At 38.7% G+C, this 17,207-nt stretch overlaps 1 pseudogene across 1 annotated transcript; it reads right to left on the minus strand.

Moving 5' to 3' along the window:
• Positions 1 to 9,263: 9,263 nt before the first annotated feature.
• On the minus strand, positions 9,264 to 10,458 carry LOC149814449 (uncharacterized; annotated as a pseudogene). Its single transcript, XR_016427881.1, has one exon. The product of XR_016427881.1 is annotated as an uncharacterized LOC149814449 (transcript).
• Between the last annotated feature and the right edge of the window lie 6,749 nt (positions 10,459 to 17,207).

Consider the following 17,207-nt stretch of genomic DNA (forward strand, 5'->3'; position numbering starts at 1 on the left):
GTGAGGAGAGGGAACATAAGTCCGGCAGGCAAAACCAGCAAACAACGATTACCTTTCTTGCTTTCTTTTGCTCGATTGCTTTGCTCCTTAACTTTTTTTGCTTGCTTTCTTTGTTGTTTATACTTTAAAAAACGAATGTGTTGTTAGCACCTCTATTGGATTAGTCATAATGGGCTTTTACATGCTTGCACGTAAGTTCAAAGAAAAAAAAAAAAACAGTGGCTTAGAAGGGAGGCCGAGTTTGCTGCTCGAGTCCATAACTGCACTTGTAATGGGCTTTTACATGCTTGCGCGCGCGCGTGCACACACACACACACACACATATATATATATATATATATATATATATATATATATATAGAGAGAGAGAGAGAGAGAGAGAGAGTAATGGGTCCATGCTAGCTAAATAGATTTTTTGGCCTTTTTCATTTTATTTTTAAATTCTGACAGTACAGATGTGATCTATGTACTTGATTTTAGAGGGATCAGCTCCTGAAGAGTTTGATTCCAACACATTTGTGGGTTTTTATAAAGTTCAAAAAATCAACGGTCCAAAATCTTTGTAAAATTTTGAGGCTCTAAACATTATTTTTTCATCGAAAACACATGATCCAGCTGTAGATTCTTAGTAAATCGACCATGCCCAACACATTTATGGGGTCCGGAACCACATAAAAAGCACAGGAGAAGCCTTAAAAACCCCTTTAGCATGCGGTTTAGCATCAAATTTGTTTAGCATGGACCCATTTTCACACACACATATATATATACACTTACTGGTCTAAGAGACGATGGAAGAATCTGTTATAGGTTTTCTATTTCAATCTCTGTCACAGGAACATGCGGCATAGGGCCTCATGCCTAGGAACACGACACGTGAACATGCCACCTGACATGCTATGACAAAGTATAATATTATTGTAATAACAATAATAATATTAATATTTTTCAAAAATAAATACATTACTATATATTAAATAAAATACCTTTTATCAATTAAAAATAAAAACTATGTCGTTAAATATTTACTACTAACGAAGTTATGGAATTATTGAGTAAAAATTACCTTTATTTATTTATTTATTGTTTTTTTAGGTCTGAATCTACAATTATGATCTACATGGTCTGTTTAGTAGTAAAATGGCTTTTGAATCACATGATTGGGACATGTTGGTAGGTTTTCCAAGAGCTTCAAAAATCAATAGCTAGCCCCAATGTACAAAATTTGATGGATAAAAAAAATAACGTTCTTATGCTAGAAAATCACAATCCACGGTCCGATCTGCAACAAAAAAATATAGTTGAAAACATTATGGTCAGATTGAGTTTATACATTCACCTCAACAGTTCCCTACCTTCATTGGTACCAAATATTTACCCTTATAACCTCGCATAGCCGTGTCGAGTCGGCATCATGTGACATCTCTTTTTAAAGACAGACCCCTACCAGATAACTCTTAAGCCCCATGTGGCAGAGGGATTTGAACCTGGGCCTTCAGCTTGGCACAGGACCCCGCTTACCACCTGGGTGGTACATCTCTTTCAATTATCAACCATGAAATTGACCCCTTGACTCTCTCTCTCTCTCTCAAAAAACAAAAGAAATTGGTCCCTTGACGAGACTCCATTTGGCTTTGATCAGCGCCCTTGGCTTCTTCACTAGCCTTTCTCTTCGTAGAGTCTCTAACAACTATTTGACCTCTTGCTGCACACCTTTTGGCCACACTCTGTGGTTCAAAATTTAAAGCCAAGGACACAACTTAACGTTGAAAGATTGATCAAACAGTTTGTTGGTACTTCATTAGTGACATTCAAACGTCACACTTCACTTGGTTTGTCCATTTTCTTGCTTGTTTTCTTTGCAGAGAAAGGCTAAACCATATGTCCTTATCAATTAATCAACCAAGTTGCAGAACGTCACACATTTGCATCACTTCACACATACACTTGCACTTTTGACACTGCTCCTTTCGTCGTTGTGCCACCATGATAGACTTGTTCTATTCATGCACTGAGAGGAACTTTGTGGTAATAGTCCAGTGACCATTATTTCCCCTGCATATGTGTATCTGTATATAGAAAAATTCTACAGTTGTTTTTGTTATAAGTCGATAGTATTTGGTGTGTTCTCCGCTTGTCTGGTAGGAGCAGCTAGTGCATGTCACCTTGTGTTGAGGCTTTGCAAGTTTGAATCCCAATGCTACCGTTGTATCAGTGGTAGGGTCTGCCTAACCACAGCTAGACTATCAAAAAACGTATAAAGAGTTGTTTTTTCTTCTAATGATGAAAAATCCACTAGGATCGAGCCCTATAAAGCCCCACCCGACCAGGCCCAAAGTGCTGCTCCATATTTGTCAATGGGGCTGGGAAACAAACTGAGCAGCTCGCAGCTCAGCTCGGTTAGGTTCGGCTTGCCTGAAGCTTGTTCATGTTCGTCAAATGAGCTGGGGCAAGAAGAGCTGCTCGCAGCTTGTGTAATTTAAATAAGTTGAGTATGAACAATAGGTGTTCATCTTGGTGTATATATATATATATATATATATAAGGGCGGAGCCACATTGGGGCCAGGGTGGGCATGTGCCCACCCTCACTCATTTGGGTGGATAGCAGGTGTGCACATTGGGGCTAGGGTGGGGCATGCCCACCCTGACTCTATGTAAGATCGGGTCAGGGTGGGCACACTTAGACCCGACCCATGCCCTTCCCCTTCCACATCCTCGACCCCGACTCGCCTCTCTCTCTCTCTCAACTTTGCCGGATTGGTTCTATCCATCTGGCGGCCTTTCTGGCCCATGGCCCTATCCTTGGTGGTTGAGACGCTGAGTCTCCTTCTTCTTCTTCTTCTTTTCAAGCCTTTTTTTTTCAAAAGGCTTGATAGGGTTTAATTTCAGGATTTTGTTTTTTTTTTCAATTAGCATAATGTATTGTTAGGGTTTATGTTTTTTATGTAGTTTTTTATTGAAAATACTACGAATATTTAGTTATGTTTTTGAGTTTTTTTTTTCAATTAGCATTAGGCATAAGTAATGAATGCTTGATTTTGGTTATAATATTAGGGATTTTTTCAATTAGCTTAAATCTATGATTTTATTTATGAGTTTAGGTATTGATTTGGGGTTTTCCAAATGACATGAATATGCATGTAATTAGGGTTTTAGGGTCTTTTTATGCTATTTTCTTTTCAATTATCATTAATTATGATTCCATTAATGAATGCTTAGGTTTCATTATCAAACCCCTCACTATATGATTTTTGTTAGGATTTAAGTTTTTTTTTGGTTTGTCAAATGACATAAATATTTAATTTGGAGTTTTGTTTTGTTTTAATTAGCATATTTATGAATGGTGTTTGTTAGGATTTAGGGTTTGGATGTGTTGTTTTTAGAATGACATAAATGGTTAATTTATAGTTCTAAGGTTTGTTTTGTGTTTTTTAATTAATCAATATTAAATGTTTTTATTAATTAACAAAAATGCATAAATTTTTATGTTTCTTGGATTTAGGGTTTTTCGATGTTTTTTTAGGCATGAATCCATGCATATTGCATGATTTTATCTCAGTTAAAATATTACAAGATTTTTTTATCAACTAGCCTAAATGCATAATTATGATGTTTGTAGAAATTAGGGTTTTCATTTGATTTTCTAGAATTACATAAATATTTAATTATGGTTTTCAGTATTTTTTGTATTTTTTAAAGTACTATTTGGCATGAATCTACGAATATTGTGTGATTTGATTTTTGTTAGAATATTAGGTTTTTTTTTATCGATTAACATAAATGCATAATCTATAATGTTTGTATGAATCAGGATTTTGATTTGTTTTTTTTTTAGAATGACATAAATGTTTAGTTGCTGTTTTAGTTTTTTTTTTGTGTTTTTTCTAATTACCATTAGGCATAAATCCATGAATATTACTTAATTTGATTTTGGTCAGAATATTAGGTTTTTTTATTAGTTAGCATAAATACATAATTTATGGAGCTTGTAGGATTAAAGATTTGATTTGTTTTTTTAATATTGTGAATTAGTATAGTTTATTAGTAATCATTTTTCTTTTTTACTTTGCATTCATGCCCACCCTAGTTTAGAATCCTAGCTTTTATATATATATATATATATATATATATATATATATATATATATATATATATATATATATATATATATATATATATATATATATATATATATATATATATATATATATATGTCAACCAAGGTGCTTTTGGATGGGTGGTTAGTCCTTACCTCCGTGGTGGAGTCTGAAGTTTGAATCCCATGTTGACAGCCACACTAAATGTGGCATTTCTTTTTGGACGAGCCAGCTCGGGTTCGGCTCGCTTAGACACGAGCTCTGGGTCTAATGGTAAATGAGCCGAGCCTATTCGGTTCATTTATCAGCCCTACTTGTTGCTGGTATGATTTCAGGGGAAGCCAAACTCATGATGCACATGAGGGACCTCTGGACATCTCAATGCGTACCTTAACCAACTGGATGATCCTGTGAGAGCACGCTAAATTAAGACATGGATTGAGTATTATGAGAAAACTCAGTATCTTGCCAAAACAAAGTTAAATCAAATGAGCTGCCTTTGAGTTTTCTTTTTATAGGCAAGCTGGGGTTAAGCAGACTCCACCGGTTATACAACCATATCATTGGGATTTGAACTTGCAACGTCCCAACACAAGGTGACATGCACTCACTGCTTCTACCCGATAACTGGAGCCCCGTTGGTGCCTTTGATCTTTTACTAAGAGTTGGCTAAGTCCAACGGGGCTTCGCTTGTCTGGTATGAGCAGTTAGTGTTTGTCACCTTGTGTTGGGAGGTTGCAAGTTTAAAACCCAACGGTATGATTGTATAACTGGTGGGGGTCGGACTAACCCCAGCTTGCCTATAAAAAAAAGTTGGCTAAGACAATTTCCAATTTTAAGATTTAATCCAACTTGGTTGAGATGAATGTTGTCAGTATCGGTGGCCAACAATTCAGGTGAATCGGCTAATAAGTGAATCGTTCTGAATCTGAACTAAAAAATAATTAAAAAATATTTCATGTCAATCAAAACATGACGTGTTAAAGACATTAAAATAATATTAAAAAATAATTTTAAATGTTTTTTACATTTATTAAAAAATAGCCGATTCTGGTTAGTATCGTATCGATTTTCTGCCTATAATATATGCATCGGACGATATGCACCTATACTGACAACATTGGTTCAGACTACAAAGTTGACTGGCCACAAGTTTTTCCAAATCTTCTTGTTCGTTAGCAAAATCCAGGCAAAAGGACTGAGCCAACTTGGCCTTTCAAGACCTAGCCGGGCCAACCAACTTCATATACCATTGGAGTTTGAAACCAAGTCCAGCTGAGCCCAAACGATGCCTGCTCCTCTTTTACGTTTTCAAAAAGCTACAAGTCTATAAGTTATGTCACAAACTTAGATGTATCGTAGGCCTTATTTAGTTGAATATGGACCATTCAATCAGATCGGCACCAATTGTCCAATATGCGTTTTTAGTTGATGATCGAACCATATTTTCCTTTGGCTACTTTTTGATAAATTTACTGAAATAAATAAATAATTTTGACTTTGATTGACCCTTTTCAATTGGTGCTATATTTTGGGTACACCACCAAATATTAATGAGATCCTACCCATTTCCCCGAGGGATGCATTGTTGGCATGAGTGTGGGCTATGGCACATGCACGCAGTTGTGGCCACTGAGTCATGTTTGTGGGACTTATGTCCCTCCTGTTTAAGAGTTATTTTTTTTTTATATATTTATATGGAGAAACCACCTATAGGGTTGGAGACCTAGCCGCGCTAACTTTGCCTTTGATTCAACCAAGTCAATGAAATGTCTGTTATCCTTGTAATTTAGAACATGCAAACTTCCATCAAAGTTTTTCACTGGAGCGATTCGTGATCAAGAGAACTCCAACTCCTAGTAGTCTATACGAAATTGATTCTTATTCTACAGAGATTTTAGAACATATCTCCTAGGCCAACGCATCCCATGCCATGCTTCAGAGCTTGGATAAGGAGGAACACCCATGAGATTTGAACTTATACCACCTGCCTAGCAGCCTAGGTCTCATCTCACTAGTAAAACTTATCTTTGGTAGAATTTTTTCTCAACTGTTTTTTCAAAAAGGGTTCTATCTCTTCCATGGATAGAGCCGAATACGATAGAAATAAGGAAGGAGATTCCATTTCTACAGCTAGATATATGGAGGAGACGCTAACAGTTAGCAAGATGAAAAAGAATCAAGAGGAGAAATCCTAACTAACTGAAACAGTCCCTCTCTGGGATAGATCTGATCTGCCACTTGTCGATCACCAGTCCAACCACACTCAAAAGTGTCTCGTTAGTTTCCCTAGTACGGGCTCGCATCAATTGCGCCAACATGCATTATATCCTTAATTCCTGATAAGGAAATAGAATCTTATCAATAATCAACTCATGATGAGGTATCATTTGGATGCCAAAACACTACATGGTAACACAACAAGAGAGTAGCTGCTGCAGAAGAATAAATCTGCAGGAACCATAGAAGAAGAGCAGAAGGAACACATAAAAATTACAGATAAAACTCATCTGTAAACACACTCAGGTAGAAGAAACGCTCAGCAGAAAGTAGTCGTGTACCCCCAACCGAAACGCAGGGACTGATGATTCTGCAATAAGACTAGAAAACAGAGTAAGAGAAAAGGTAGTAGAATACAGCATGGCACAACACAGCCTCCACACCCAAACTAGAGATCTTCAGTGGCCAGAGTAGCTCGCCAACTGTATTTAATTTTCAAGCAAGATAAAATTAAACCTTATCTAAATTCATTCCAAAAATGTATTTATCCAAATTTGACTCCCAAAACCTTAGATGCCATTTATCCATGAGATGAACGGCAACCCAAACACAGCCATTTTTCCTTGTTTTGCAGCTGTTCTTTTTTTGTACTTTAGATGCAGTTCATTTAGAAGATGAATGACTGAAAATTTTTGTGGGACCCATCTGAGAGGCAAACTATCCAACCATAGTCTTTGGGTTGCCGTTCATCAATGTGATGATCGGCATCCTAAGCATCTCTGAGGAAATATGTGAGAGGCGTCTCTGACCTGATCCGTACAAAGTGCAAACTCAACTTTAAAGTCCCACTTAGATCAAATTTACAAGTAATTACATGATATCTTTTTTCTGGTTGCAAACCAAAAACGTTCAACGAGTCACAAAGGCTAGCAACTTTGTGTGGCCAACACAGTTACACAGCCCCAGCAACTTTATAAAGAACATATGAATGACTTGCAAAGGCTTGGTGATGCATGTTCATCTTTGTCAAAAGACAAAGTTTAATAAGAATGACAGAGCTTTCAGTCTCACCTCAACATCAGTCGTTCTGTTGTACAGCTTGTCAGAGTGAGGCCCAGCAACAGATGGATGGTGATCAGGTAGAGTGGCGATGTGCCCTCCTAGATAATAAACCCCGGTGGGCATCCGATGCAGGAGCAGAGTGGCGCCCAGCTGGGTTCATTGGATCATTTGGATCTATCTATTTTTTAGTTTGGATATTTGTAATAGATGTTCAGATGATTGTATCTGATTTACATTTTCAAATAGGTTTCATCTTTTTAGAAGGTTATCATAATAAGTAGTTTTGTTTGATTAGAATTAGAAAAAATCTTCATTTTTTGAAGGACGAGAGATTTAGATGTCCAATCAAAGTAGGATATGAGATAATTTCAAGTTTTACTGTTTTTCAGTTAAATTCTAGTTTTCTTGCATTTTTCTTGATAACTTAGCTTCTAGCTGCGTTTGGATATCAAATCTGTAAGCTTTTTCTCTAAAAAAAAACTCTGTAAGTTTCCTAGAATTACATTCTTCTTGACTCCTACATCAGTATATCTTCATCCTACCCTGCAAAGGTCACCTACCTGCAGGCAAGCCATTCGACCATTGGTTGGGCAGGCCACACTCATTCGATTCTCCACCTTAGCATTTCTAGAAAGGAAAAAGGAAAAACAAAAAAAGAATGGTTGTGGACTTCTTTCGTATGCAGCTAGGGCTGAAAAAAAAGCTGAGCTGCTCATGGCTCGACTCATGTTCGATTCGTAATGTGCTTGTTCAAACTCATAAAATAGGTTTGGCAGGCTGAATATGAACAATAAGTACTCGGCTCGAATCATGCAGGGTGCTCAAGTACTAAAAAATATATTTTAGACATATTTGTACATCATATGCGCGTGTGAAACATAAGATTCAACTATATGGTGGTCCATGGTGGAGTTGTTTAAGGAAATACCATAGGTAATTGAGTTGGCTAAAAGTGGATACATGGAAAATATATTGCAGAAAAGCAGTGGGCTGCACGATTAAAAGATGTTCCAAGAGTGAGCCATGACTCAACTAATGCATCATCGACTAAGGACCCCATATGATTTACTGAAGCTTGATCTTACGAATCACAAGTTTGACTTAACATAGCTACTTATAGAGAGCTACATATAGGGCTGGTAAATGAGCCTAACCGGTCAAGAAGTGTTTAAGCTTGGTTCATTCTCGTGGTGACTGGTGAGACAAGCTGTGTTCGAGCTCATAATGAGTCCAAGTTAAACAAGCCAAGTTCAAACTGACTTTTTATAAAAAAAAATACATTGTTTTAGAGCCTAGAGAAATAGAATTACCAAAAGATGCATTGTTTTAGCTAGAAGCAATAAGATGTTATGACTAAATAGTTGAATATTACAAGTTCCAAATGGCCTTTGAGAACCATCAACATAATGGTTCATGCCATCTCCCTCACGGTCCCAAAGTTGGGTTCCATATCACACGAAACTTAAATTTAAACACTAAATCAAAGAATAATAAGCATCTAATAAACTCAATTCCAAACTAATATACATTATATCATCATCATTGATACAAAGAAAGTTTATGTTTTCTATACAAGATATACAATTAATCTTTTAGTATGATTTTTTTTTCTTCCTATACTTCTGTGTCATGCCTTATATCACACTAATGCCAACTGCTTCATTTAGCTATGAATCAATGGCTCCCACATACAACCAACCACCCTAAAAAAAACCTCCTTAAGAATCACTCTTTTTAGAGTGCAGCCTCCTTGAAATCAAAACATAAACTCAGATTGATCTTTTATTCAACACGATAAGACCACTATGGAGTGAACCATTTGTTTTCACTTTTAATTATCAATAACATGTCAAGCAAACAGATTTTGTATAAATGACATCAATTTAAAAATGACAAAGAGGTCATTCACAATTTTCATTGATATATAGATCTTTTCATTTGCTCTACACTCGGAAATATAAAGGAATAAATTGGTACAGACCAAATTTGCCTTTAAGATTTAACTCTGAAACCTTGCACCATTCATAACCACCGTTGATTTGATTATCTCCGTCGTTCATCCATATCCCTACCAACCAAAAAACAGAAAAAAACAAATAAACCAAAGGCAAAAAAAGAACGGGCCGGATCTCAACCAAACTATGGAACAGATTCTTCTTCTTCTTTTTCTTCTTCTTCTTCATCACCACCAACCGAATTCACACAGAAACTCTGCTCGAACTCATCACCATCTCTGCTGCTTCATCATCCTCTCGAAGTCTTCGAAGCCGACGAAGCCGTCGCCGTCGGAGTCCACGCTCCTGATGATCCTCCGGCAGTCCTCAAGGGTGCACTCGTCGCCGAGAGCCACCAGCACGCATCGGAGCTCCTCGGCGGAGATCCGGCCGTCGCCATCGACGTCGAAGATCCGGAAGGCGTCCATGAGCTCGGACCCCTCGGCCGGTCCGGCGGCGACCCGGCCGAGCTCGCCGAACTCCTCCACCGTGATGCATCCGTCGCCATCGGCGTCGGCGAGGCTGGCCATGAGCGCCACATCCTCCGGCGGCGAGGATCCTAGCCGGCGGAGGACGTCCTCGAGCTCCGCCGTGGCGATCTTCCCGTCCCCGTCCTTGTCGAGGATCCGGAACACCTCCGCGAAGTCGCAGTGGACCTCCTCCGACGGGTATTCCGACCACCCTTCGGATTCGCGAGATGGGTACCTCGAGAACCCCGGTATAACGCTCTTGGGAGTTTCCTTGAGCTCCACGGAAGAGGAAGACGAGCTAAACGACGATGGGTTCGAGCGGGAGACGGAGGGAGACCGGGATTTCGACGTCGATCGAAAGAGAGAAGGTATCTTCTTTGTGAGCTTCATCTTCACTTCCCTCTTACAGCATGTGGGGAAGCCAATGAGAGAATGTTACAGAGAGAGAGAGCAAAGGAAGGTGGGAAGAAGGAGGGAGCGGAGGGGGTTTAAGATCAGGTCAGGGGAGGGGCCAAATAAATGGTGGTGGGTGCAGTTTCCCAAGTAGGAGAGTGGAGTGAAGGTTCCAGGAAGCTTCCCTACTCTGCTAAAACGTTCTTAACTTAGGTTCGTTTACCTTAAATTATTCCATGGTTTGTTTCTTCCTATATTAGTATAAAAAGAATAGTGGGTGACGTGAAGGTCTCTTTCTGTAGGGGAGCTTCCTGGAAGGTAGGGCGCCCCCCCCCACTCTCGCTTTTGTTGTTTCCCCGTATTCGGTTTTGACAGTTTCTTCTTGACTTTTTTAGAAAATTGCATTCAACTGGCTTTCTTGAGAGATTTACTTATGAACTGCTGGTTTTAGAATATTTACATAATAGTGTCTGTAGTGTAGTGTATAGGGCTGTTAAATAAGCTGAACGAACCGGCCCGAAGAGGGGTTGGCGTAGTGGAGTGGGGGCCTAGGTTCATCAAGGTTCGATTCTCATGAGCTTCAGCTCTCTGTGCAAGCCAATGTGTAGCATAGGCCTCAGAGGCAGAGGTCTTAGCTTCAGAGTTTTAGGTTGTCAGCATGATGAGTGTGTGTATGAGAGACTGAAGCAAGCAGTGCAACTAGGTCTTCATCCCTGCTGCTGTTTTCTGGGATTGTAAATTAAAAAAAAAAATGAATGATTGAAGTGTTCAAGCTCAGCTCATTCTTGTGGTGAGCCCAGCCGAGTTCAAGCTTATAATGAGTTAAGTTAAATGAGAAGAGTTCAAGCTTGCTTTGCTTGTTCATGTAAAAAAAATATATTGTTTTAGGGCTGGAAGAAATAGGATTACAAAAAATACATGGCGGAGGAATCGATCGATGGTATTTCGTCCTTTTAAAACTATAGCAACTGAAGATCGAAAAGCACCAAATTTGATAATAAGACAAAGACAAAGTAAGAGCATGATATTGGAGACGTTGCAACATATGTTGAGGATGCCTTTGTTGAAAAATTTGTATAAAATAGATCTAAAATATATTTCTTACAACCAAGCTTTTACAAGTCAAGCGGATCAGAGCCGAGCATCTATTGTTCATATTCAGCTTGTGGAGCCTCTTTTATGAGTTTGAACGAGCTCCAACAACTTGTTTGTCAGCCCTATGTATGCATGCAATACGAGTACAAACAATTGTTTGTGTATAGCCAAGGATGTAAATGGATTTGGTAGCCAAAGTTGGATCCTGATTAATAATTAGATTTGGACTTGGTATTGAGTTTTGCATTTGAATCTAAGTCCAAAACTTGTTAGTTGGATCTGGATTTAGTTTTAGAAGATCACCATTTGACTATGAATTAATTTGAATCCAGATCTGATTATGCTAGTTACAATTAGGATGGACTTGCTAATGCCTAGATCCGAACCAAGTTGGAGCCATTTTTATCCCTATGCATGACAATGGTCATGACATAAACCCATCACCGGATTTATGAAGAAATCTATCAAACTATCTGCTACATAGCGGTGTCAACTAATCGGGTTTGGTTTGGACCCAGGTAGAACCAGACTTGTACCAGATTTTTGGGTATGGTATCCGGTCCGGACCGAGTCTAATAGGGTCTACTATAAGAGAAATCATACCCGAACATGATAAGAACTACATGAACCAGACCCGGACCATACTTGGTAAAATAATATTTTTTATCACTTTTACATTGAAAAATTGTGGGTCTTGATCGGAACTCCGGTCAGGCCTGGGTCTGGTATAAAATTTCACAAACTATACCCGGGTCTTAATCAGGTCTTTTTAATTTTCACCATACCCGGACCCTATATATAGGGTTTGGTCCTGGTAAATCCAACCCGTTGACACCCTACTGACACCCTACTGCTACAGACCCGGACCATACTTGGTAAAAGAATATTTTTTATCATTTTTACATTGAAAAATTGTGGGTCTTAATCGGAACTCGGGTCAGGCCTGGGTCTGGTATAAAATTTCACAAACTATACCCGGGTCTTAATCAGGTCTTTTTATTTTTCACCATACCCGGACCCTATATATAGGGTTTGGTCCTGGTAAATCCAACCCGTTGACACCCTACTGCTACAGTTATCTAAAAATGTTTAACTTCATCTAGAAAAGCAATGAAAAAACTAAAAATAAAGGAAGATTTAAATAAACTGGATTTATCTCATCTCAAATTCTGATTTGACAACTAGATCTCTTCTCCTTTTAAAGCAGAAAATTTCTCAAATCTAATGAAAACAAACTACCTTCTAAAAAGATAAAATCTAATCTAAAATGTGTGGATCTCATATAATTAATGATCCAAATACAAAAATATCTAAAATAACAAATAAAGTTTCAAAATATAAATAAATACAAATGAACTCTTATAGACATGGGTCTTGGCTCCTGCATCATGTTCTTATAGTGTTTGTCTTTTAGTTTGCATCTAGAGATGCAAACAGGTTGAATGCAGGCTGGATCACGTTATCTTCAATTAAAGTTCAAGCAATAGGCCCAGATTCAGATATGGATTCAAACTAAATTGAATGAAATAGAGTTGAATCTGAAATAAAATGTTGTATGGTAATATCAAATCTTATTGGAGACATGTATAGGTCTTATAAGCTAAAAGTACAAATGTATTGGATTTGACCTGAATCAGAACATATATCTATTGATCCAAATCCAAAAAAGTAAAAGGCACACAAAAGTCTAGATCTGATGCGAGCAATACACATTTGAATCTTAATTTAAAATCCGTATTCGAAAATAAGATATTGGGATTGAGGTTGGAGGTCTGACTCAACACAATCCATTTGCATCCCATAGGTATCACAGAGAAATTAATGATTGAATGTCAACCAATTTTTAAGTAATCATATTGTTAGTAATCTTGCAGGAAAGCTAGTGGTTTCAAAATATTTGAAGGTCTTTGGATTCCTGGATAGCCCCGGTACCAGGAGTTAGGGCTATGACTTCCTATCTTGGAAGCTCAAATAAATGATCTCTAGTTGAATGATCCAATATATAAAGGGCTCGGGTCAGGAACTGTCTTTATTTGGTTGGATCTATCTGATGGGAGACAAGATGCCCATTCATGTACCCAGGACAACATGGTGCTGCATTGAGGGGGCCCAAACAAACAAGCATTGCACGTTAGGAGTGTCTTCTATTAAAGGAGGTGCACAAAGTCAGGTTGGGCCTGATTTTATTATATTCAAATTTATAAGAATATTAAAAATGTTCATATATTTTCCTGACTTTCTTATCCTTTTAGTTATACAGCATACATCAACCTAAAGTTGTCAAAAAAGTAAAAATGTGGTCATTCTCAATTGCATGTGACAATGTCCTTTTTGTTGGGTTTTTACCATAGCCCAATGTCCTTTAGAGGTTATATGTTTCAACCAAAAGATGTAAAAAACAAGCAAAGCATGTGACTGTTATGACTTATGTTTATACGGCTGATAGGTACCTATAGTGCGTTACGATTATTTGAAAAAAAATCATGCAAAGACAAGAAGTTGAAATGCAATTTCATGCTTAGTAGTGTTGGGATCAAGTGCAATGACATTGAAGAAATGCAATGTGTCGTTGTCACCTGATCACCATCCATTTATTGTTGGGCCTCACTCTGATAGCCTGTACAACAGATGATAGAGGGTGGTCAGGTGCAGCGATATTAGGGATGCACAACGAGCAGAGTTACCTTGGGCTCGACTTGTTTAAGCTCGGCTTGACCTCGTTCAAAAAAATAAATGAGTTGAGCTTTAACAGCGGTTCAGGCTCGGTACATGTAAACGAACTGAGCTTGAACAAACAGTTCAACTCGAATAAGCTTGGTAAGCCTGATTAAGCTCGACTCATATAGTTATATATGTATCCATTTTGTTCATAACATGGTCACAAAGAGGGGTTTTAACTCATTAGCTTCTTTTCTTTTAAAGAAACTTTTGACACAGATTTCAAAAACTTTTAAAATCATTTTAAATTAAAAGTGTTCAGCTCGAGCCAATACCAAACAATGGTTGGTCAAGCTAGGCTCCTAATCTCACCATCTTATTCCATTTCAAAAAACTTTTGACACAAATTTCAAAAACTTTAAAAAACCGAGCCGAGCCGAGCCAAGCTTTGCTTGAACTCTAATTGAGCCATCCTGGGCAATGATTGTTCAAGCTCAGCTCAAGCTCTAGCACGAGCAGAGCTTGAACAACCAGATTTTCTGGTTGAGCAGATTGCATTTGTGTAATGTGATTGCAAGTATATTGAGAATTTAAAGGCTTACCCATAAGAAGATTAAGGAGCAATCACACGATAAGAGAGTGATTCTTATCACAAGTATTGTGAGAGGCGAACGCCTCAGTACCTGAAGCGTACGCCTCAAAGGCGAAATGCAAGCGCAAAAAACTGAGGCATTGTAGGGAGGCGTTTGCAGGCTCAAAGCACATACTTCACATGGGTGAAGCACACGCCTCACGTCGAGGCGCGCTTCGCTTCTAAGGCATACGCGCTCAAACCCTTGTTGCTCAAACTCCTGTCGATCAACGATCAAGAACTATCGAAACCCGTCGATCAAACCCCATCGCTCAAACCCTTGGCGGCCAAAACCTATGTTATCCTACGGCCTGACGATCTTCCTTCAGGTATGGGAGTCGTCCTTATCCGTGATTGAGGGTTTTGAGAAATGTGGTAAAAATATCAGGTGGATATAGGGGAAGGTAAGAGGGATTTGAGAAAGATGGTTCACATGCAACTAGGTTTGATAAGGGTGACGGTGGTATGGTGATGAAGGATCAATAGTGGGCAGAGAGGGTGCAACGAGAAACTTGGAAAAAATGGGTCTCTCTCTCTCTCTCTCTCTCTCTCTCTCTCTCTCTCTCTCTCTCTCTCTCTCTCTCTCTCTGTCTCTCTGGCGGGTGTCTCCGATAATGGTGGTTCGTGGAGGAAGTCTGGCATGAGCCTCCGACAGTAGATCTCTCTCTCCGACGAGAGATGATCTCTGGCAGAGGTCTTTCTCAGGCGATGGTGGCTTCGGCCTGGAGAGAGAGAGAGAGAGAGAGAGAGAGAGCAGCGGGCATGCCATTCTTTCATTTTCTTGCGCTATCCCTCATTACCGTTAAGTTTTCCTTTGTACTGTTGGGCAACACTGCCTCGCCCGATCGCTTTCTCAAGTGGGGTGTAAGTGGGTCAGATCCTACAGAAGCTACTTCCAGCAAATATAATACTTAAAATATGCATATTCTACATGTGAGTCCGTACTCAAATCCGAGTAGGAAGTGTCGATATCAAATTCAAATTCGGATCTGATCTGATATTTCTTCAGAAAGACCATACTTGGATCTGATAAAGATTACATAAACCAAACCAGATAAAAAAATATTTTTTTATATTGAAAATTATGGATGAAACTCGAGATGGATCTAATTTTGGTATAAAATATTATAAACTATATTGGACTTCATGGGTCTGACCCGAATAGTTAATCAGACTCCTTTCTTTGTTACCAAACCTTGACCTTATCAAATTCAGTACGGGTCCAAATCAGGTCATACCCAACCCATAGCATGGTCAAAATAGTAAGAATCAACTAATTGACTATTGAATTGTGATTTTTCAAAGTAAAATACGATTTTATAAGGGTTGAAACTTTGTTACATTATAAGATGTTGCTTTAACCTTTGTAAAAACTTACGTAAATGTTGGAATAACAAGATTCAAACACTGATTTCTATCATAGTCTAATTTTGTACAATAGTTGAGCACTTAACTTATTTTATATTAATTGTGTATTTGAACTCTATTATTACAATAAAAATTTTGTGGATATAAGGTATTTTTAGAACAGGTCAATTTGAAGATGGCTCCACCTGTATTCAATATGATTTCATGATTATAGATATAACTTGTTTTATCTTGCACTAAGAGTCTAACTTAATTATGGTTTATCAGTAGTTTTTATTTTTATTAATATTATATATTTTATTATTTTGATCACGAAGGTTACGCTTCGACGCCTTGAGGCTTAGGCATGGCTTCATAACAGGCTAACGTCTCTCTTTGCGCATTTAACAACCTTGCTCATCACTCTCTCGTTCAAACGAGAGATTCTCGTTAGCTTCAAATCTCATGTTCAACCGATCATGAGATTTGTCAAATGATTCGAACTCACATCCCACGGGCTCCACTCTGTAAAAAGGTGAATTACCTCAACGTTCTTTTCTTCTTTGCCTCAAGGTGAGCGTGGGTTGGGGATAAAGCAACAACCCACTACTCCACCTGCATCCAGCTCGCCGGAGAAGTGGAGGGCACACCAGAGGTAAGGACACGTCGGAGAAGTGGAGAGCACGCCACAGCTGGAGGGCCGGAAGCAAGCTCCACTACCCTCCGGTTAACCCTGATTCAGTATATATTTTTTTTGTTTGGGGGCAAAGCTGTAGCCCACCACTCCACCTGCATCGGGCATGCCAGAGAAGTGGGGGGAACGACGGAGAAGTAGAGGGCACGCCGGAGGCAAGCTCCACTACCCTCCGTTCAACCCTCAAGAGATCTCCACCACACCTCTGTGCCCTCCCTGTGATGGAAGAGGGGCCCATACCATAAAGCCCCTTTAGTTTTTTTTTTTGTTGTTTTGCAGCCATCCGAATGAATGGCAACATGGATAGAGCTCACCAGAGTATTGTCTCCAGCGAGCCACCATGCATCTTCCATGACCGAAATAGGGCCTCACACCAGAGAGCACTTGTTTCAGTTTTTTTTTTTTTGAGATTCCATTCCTCACGTTAAACAAACATGAGAATTGTTATCACTTGAGATTCCAAATCAAGTGATTTTGAGTCTCATGAGATTCCAATTCTCATGTGATTCATTTTCATATTAAAAAAAAGCAGCCAAATGTACCC

Source organism: Nuphar pumila, chromosome 15 (assembly GCF_984573655.1).
Source record: "Nuphar pumila chromosome 15, dmNupPumi1.hap1.1, whole genome shotgun sequence".
In the NCBI taxonomy this organism is placed as follows: domain Eukaryota; kingdom Viridiplantae; phylum Streptophyta; class Magnoliopsida; order Nymphaeales; family Nymphaeaceae; genus Nuphar; species Nuphar pumila.